At 43.1% G+C, this 6414-nt stretch overlaps 1 pseudogene across 1 annotated transcript; it reads right to left on the bottom strand.

Moving 5' to 3' along the window:
- Window positions 1-2107: 2107 nt before the first annotated feature.
- On the bottom strand, window positions 2108-6195 carry LOC147626066 (glycine-rich domain-containing protein 1-like; annotated as a pseudogene). Its single transcript, XR_015268824.1, has 7 exons — window positions 5804-6195; window positions 5586-5706; window positions 5065-5319; window positions 3760-4203; window positions 3131-3659; window positions 2858-2976; window positions 2108-2756 (listed from the first exon to the last, which is right to left on the bottom strand). The product of XR_015268824.1 is annotated as a glycine-rich domain-containing protein 1-like (transcript).
- Between the last annotated feature and the right edge of the window lie 219 nt (window positions 6196-6414).

The following is a 6414-nucleotide window of genomic DNA, read 5'->3' as shown; positions in this document are numbered from 1 at the left end:
TTCACCACCATGTCTCCTGTGAAGAAGATGGATGTGCAAGGGGGGGTTGCTGGGGTTTGTGGTATAATGAATGTGCATATGAGTGCCACATATGTATGTTTGTGATGGGGGTGGGTAAGTGTCATTCTTGGATCCTAATCCAATCCTCGTCAAAATTCCCACTTATGAAGAGTTGGTACAAGTCCTCGTGTTGTTTACGATAATGTGCTCATTTCTTGTTCATGAGTTTGGGACAAAAGGTGTACAATGTGTCCATGGAAAAAAACACAACATAACAAAAAAAGGACTAACAGTAATCCCTAGGTAAATGTAGATATGTATGGATCATCATCGTCATCCTCATCATGGAGGATCACCATCCTCATCATCATGGATACACAGTGGGTGTAGAGGATATGGGGTGTGAGTGGATAAGGAGCTATCGATGTGTGGTAGGGGCCCATAAAGGATGCCCAACAAGGGGGTGAGGAGGGCCCCTAGATGCCTAAACCATGATGCCCAACAAGGGGGTGAGGAGGGCCCCTAGATGCCTAAACCATGCTCTAGAGAACAAAACAAGAAGCAAAACTATAGAAGCACAATGGTTCCCCTGATAACAATGCCAAAATGTTATGGGCCATTTCAGTCTCTCCTAGAAACACATTCATAAGAGAAAACAAGAATGGAAACAACATATCGTTTGGGAACTTACCAATGTAGTACCGCAATGGATGCAACCCTCTCTAAAAGTGTTATGGCTTGTTCAAATCTCTCTTAGAAACACATTTAGAAGAGAATCAAGAACACGCTAAATATGTTATGGAAAACTTACCAATGTGCCACAATGCATGCAACCCTCTCTTCTTTCAGAGAGCTCTACGTTGTCATACTCCTCTCGATCCATTGTCACACTGGCTCAACTATTGTCATCCACTGGGGTAGCCCCATAAACTCCTCTCTCTTACACTTGTGGTAGTTACACAAGTATAAAGATAGAGTAGAGATGTAACATGCAAGGCTCTAGTGCAAAATGAAAGAGTCATGTATTGTAAGAGAAATTGACTTATATACAAGCTCATAAGTGTTCACACACTTAAACTATGACCAACCGAGCGTGCCAAAGACTCATGAGTGCCCTATTGCTTATACAATGCCAAACTCATAATAAATGCATGAAGTACATTCATAAGTGATACATCCTAGCTTGTTAACACATGCTCTTGGAGTGTTAATAACCAAAAGTGTCCGATCAATCCATTACTGACACTCGTCTAAGTTAAAGATTAGGACATTATTACTTCATAGCTTGATTGTATATCCTTTTGGTGTGTTTGTGTATGCTCTTTGATGTAGAATATATTAGTGGCAATATTGTTAACCCCAAAATGGATTAATAACATGAACACCTATTAACAACATGAACACCTATTATAGTGTCATACATAGAGTATTAACTTGAGTGACTGTGTGCCACATTTTTGGATTTGATATTACTTCTTCTATTTTGTATAGTTGGGACGTTGATTCATGTTTTAGATCCTTATTTTATGAAAAAAAACTTGGATACATGGACATATTTATGTAAAAGGGAAGCCCAATTTTGATAAGGAAATCTACTATTACCTCCTTGGGATAATTTTTCAAAATACAATTTTAAATACCCACGTGAGAAGTGGGCACCTCTCATGTGGGGGGTGGGGACCCCATGCTCTTTGTCTTGTTTGTGGTTGACTAATCTCTCCTTGTCCAAGATATTGTCAGAATCATGATGTGCATGCAACATGTACTGGAGAGAATATACCTGCTTCGATAAGGTTTTCGATTGCCTTTAGGATTGTTTTCAACAATTGACAACGTTACTTCAAGACCAACCAATGTAAGGGCCCATCCTTGGTCTCTTACAAGGGATTAGTGGAGGGCATCCAATGCATTCTTCATAATATCTTGCTTGGGATGGAGATGGGATGTACATGAAGATAATTTTAAACGGTGGAAATGGTAACACATCACAATTCAGAAGTATTGCTGCATAACTAGTATCTTGTACACTATGGAAATGGCTAACTTATATAAGTTTCTGACTACTAATCTTTGTAATCTCAATTTCCTTACTTTGAGTGTTTAAACGTCATAAAAAAGAGGCCCATTTTCAATCTTATGGTGATCTGAATCCCCCTCATGTCTGTTACCGGAAGACGAGGTCTTGAGGTGGCTCTGCAACCCTCTCAGGCTTTGGCATATCATGCCTTCATTGTCCATCAATGTCTTTTCGGCATATCTGATCATAGTTCCTATGTAACAATTTTTATTATGCTCTGTTTAGGTTAGAGGAGATGCCCTATCCATCTCCCACAAGAGTACCCACACAAAGTATCATCCTTGGTCTCATTTGTGTTACACTCTGTTTAGGTTAGAGGGGATGCCCTATCCATCTCCCACAAGAGTACCCACACAAAGTATCATCCTTGGTCTCATGCGTGTTTTGGCCCCTGAAGACGTTAATATAACCCCTCTCTCTCTCTCTTTCCCTCTCTCTCTGCATATCACAGATACACACTCACGTAAATGAATGTGCAGTGCTAAATTTCCACATACCTGACCTTGGAGACTACCACGTAGCTCAAGAAGAGGCCTAGTATTCCATAGTGGATCTTCCAAGGCTCTGCTCACAATAAGTTGGGTGCGATTTTGGAAGAAACCCCAACATCTTTGCATGGATAACACTGCTTGTATCTCTGGCCCGTCTACCACTTGTTCAGCAAAGGCCACTACATTGGCTGCACGTTCAACACTAACAATTATAATTGGCTCTTCCTCTTCAGATGAGAGCGTACAAGAAGATGCTCAAAAGTACAGAAAATCACGACACCAGCAGTACCTGGAACAGTTCCGATACTGGAATTGTTATCTGGGTACTCCCAACCGCCTCGATGAATGAAAATGCGCTTCTCTTTTTCAGGTGTGCGATGAGGAATGAAGGTGTTACCATCGGAGTACCTAAACAAAGGAGTCACTGTTTTTTAGTATCGTGCATGGTGGAAGTAAAGTAACTGTGTTTACAGTTGCCATGTATGATAGAATTTGTGTTGCAATTGACAGACATAGCATAGCCAAAGTGCATAATAGCAAATTACAACATATTGATGTATACCTGGAACGAACAATAAAGACTTCTGTATTGGCATGGTCAAGAACAGTCCTGGTCAGCCAGCATCCACGGTCTCCACGAAGAAGACTAAACCTGGGCAGATCCATGCGGCGCTTGTCATCTGTTGGGATGGAGTTGATGGTGCGAAACAACTGAGGTGCAGGTTGAGGAGGAGTCATAGATACAGACATGAACAGCGATGGAGGCTTCACATTGGAGCTCCATGGTGATTTGGGTGATAGACCAAACCACCCATCACAAGAGAGGGTGGGCGAATTGAGCAGAGTCTGCCAGGAGAGATGATTTGTTTGATTGCATTGGAGCGCCTTCGTAGCAGCTCTAACCTCAAGCCTTCTGTTGACTTTTCGGCTTGAAAAGTCCAGTTATGATTCCACACAGCTTCTGACACCAATGGAATAGAGGGTGTCTCCAACTTAAAAGCCTCGCATTTCTTCTCCATCTGCAAACGAACTCGAAGAGTGCCTTTTTTATTCGTGGGCACATTCCGAGCTCCAACTATGGTTAAAAGGACCTGTAATCCAAGTGAACAAGGTCAAAGATTATGCTCTCTCCTGAATATATATATATGTATAACCTTTGAAAATATAAACCTCAGCTCCTTCTTCCAAAACACGGTGCATAACTTGCCGGGGTGCTATCGGGGTATAGTCTATTGGGGTGCCAACAGCCGTGGTAGGCATGGAGTCTGCTGATGGTGGGGGCAATGAGATGGGAGCTGGAGGCTCTCCTCTGTACATGGCACCTGCTCTCTCATATGTGCAACCATAGCTTTGCAGCCATTGCTGACAAGTTTGATGAAAGCCCTCGTCCAGCTTGTGGCCGGGACTTCTGTTCGAATCAGCGTCATCATGTCCCAGCACTCTCCCCAGTATGTGGGTTGCGTCCCGTGTGTAGGCTTCCGGGTTGAGCTGGTGGGCATGCCACATCAAGTCTATGTCGTACGTGCGAACCAGGAAGAACCTGCAATCAGTCATCCGGAACAAGTGCAAAAAGCCCTTGTAGCGCTGCTCCGCAGCCCTCAAGAAGCTCTCCTCCTTCATGTGTGGTTGGGAAACCTACTCAAACACGCAAAATACAACATTAATGACTGATTACTGATCATAAAAATGATTAGCATCTCTCTCTCTCTCTCTCTCTCTCTCTCTCTCACAGACTCTTTAAACCGGAATCATAATCCCAGTGGGTTGTGTCAAAACTTCTAACTACTCTGTAGTGAATGGGATCTCTTTTCACGACTAATCACTATTTTACTAAGGCTGTAATGATTATACATGCACGTATGGAAAATGTACAAGGTGCATGTACAATTTATGTATAATTGTATGCGTACTTCGTAATGCTGTATGTATCATGTATGCAGTATCCAAACATGCATGCATTATCAAGATGATACATTGTTACACATAATACATGCATGCATACATGCACTTACAGTCGTAATTGGGGTAATGAAAAAAAACGCTACATAATTCGTGATTCGTAATAAAAGAAATCTTCATTTAAGATATAGCTCTCTCTCTCTCTCTCTCTCTCTCTCACTCACTCTCTCTCTTACACACACAAACAAAAATGTAGACATCACGATTAATCAAAAAACATTTGCTAATCAATGTTCACACAAATAGTTTCCCCTAATAAGTTCAACCAACCACAACCTGGTCTCGCAATAATCAACTGGAATGACCGCACACAAAATGCATTCTCCTGAATTAATCTGTATTAGTGAAGACCGTTTGTTCATTGAGAACCCTAATGAGCTGAACTAACCATCAGCAGGTCTCACAACAAGGTTGTTGATGCTTAATCAACTGAATTAACCACGCAAATGTTTGCTAATATAAACACAAAGTAATTGATATGTTAGAAACAAATGTTCATGAATTCTCTCAAACATGAGGAGGTTGAGAGAAATATACCTGGTAATAGAAAGTACTTTGCCTCGCAACTGCGTCGTCTAGGTTATACGTGATCTTCCGGGATGCATTACTAGCAGGACTAGGCTGCCATTGATTATCATAATGAAATTGGGTGAGGTCAAGACAATATTTCTCTTGTGGAAAGCGCTTCTCCCACAGCCTCTGGGTGCTCTCTGTGGCCTCTTTCCTGTCCACACTTGGTGGGGCGCCCAGAATCCGCCCATAATGAAGCTCACAGTCCCGCGCATAAATCACCTATAATCGAACCCAAATCATCCAAATCAAGTACCTGCAGGCTAGTCCATTACTATGCATTCTAACCGTTTAGCTAATGGCCGTCCAAATCTTAAGCATTGTCGGCGACCAGAGATTGCCGGCGCTCACAACTCCGGGCACCGCAAATACAAAAGTGGGATTATGGGCGCCCAAAAGAGATAACCAAACAAAAGGCTAAACCTGATCCATCACAAAATTAGCAATTGTATGATGCCTAAAACCCGCTGCAACAGATTGCATTTTACCGGGTTAAGGCGGTGGCAATGCCAAATCCAAGCACAGTCCAGAGGGGGTTGGAGCGGGAAGCCAGTGGGTGTACATCCACCCTCAGAATCAACCAGCAAGGGAAGCCAACAGTTCTCATACCTGGATTAGACACACATACAAAAATGAGTGATGAAATTAATTGATACAGACTAAGCAAGAGAATAGCATGTGCCATGAAATTTGGACGGTTTCTGACCGTTGGATGGCTCTGGAGACAGCGGGACCTTGGTAGAGGCCAGGAAGCGTAGGAGCTGGAGGGCTTAGCGGACTAATTGTACGCTGAAGGACATGGACTGTGCTGAGTTCCAGTTGGCCGCTTGTAGCTTTTCAAGATGGTCGCCCATGACAAGTTCACAGAAGCGCGCGAGCAGAGAGAGAGAGCCTAAGCAAGACAGTAGCCGAAGTTACAGGTCTTACCGTCTTCTTGATCATCAGATGTGGTCGTGGCACCCCGATTTCTCCGCCGCGCACATTTCACAAGACGTCTTACGTTCATGTTAATGGCCCGTTTTCCTTGAACCTTCCTTGAACTATGCGGTATTCGCTCCCCCGTCTTCGCTCGCTTTTGCTCGAAGCTTCAGCAGGTCTTCCGCCGAGCTCCTCAACTTCTCTCGCTCTCTCTCTGCAACATTAGTGCCCGATGTTGTTTGTTGCATGTGCAAGTATCTCGCTCTCTCTGCAAGGTAGAAGCCAGGTGAGTTCTCTCTCTCTTTTCTGTTGAAGATTTTTAAAACCCCTTCTCTTGAAGCCACATGCTATGCTTACATATTTATGAGTGATCCCTCGAGCTCGATAGTAAGTGGTGGC

The sequence above is a fragment of the Cibotium barometz genome, chromosome 23, assembly GCF_041138505.1.
Source record: "Cibotium barometz isolate CiBa-2024 chromosome 23, ASM4113850v1, whole genome shotgun sequence".
NCBI lineage: Eukaryota > Viridiplantae > Streptophyta > Polypodiopsida > Cyatheales > Cibotiaceae > Cibotium > Cibotium barometz.
Note: the sequence above shows the minus strand (reverse complement) of the source record. Positions and strands in the feature narration are given on the sequence as shown.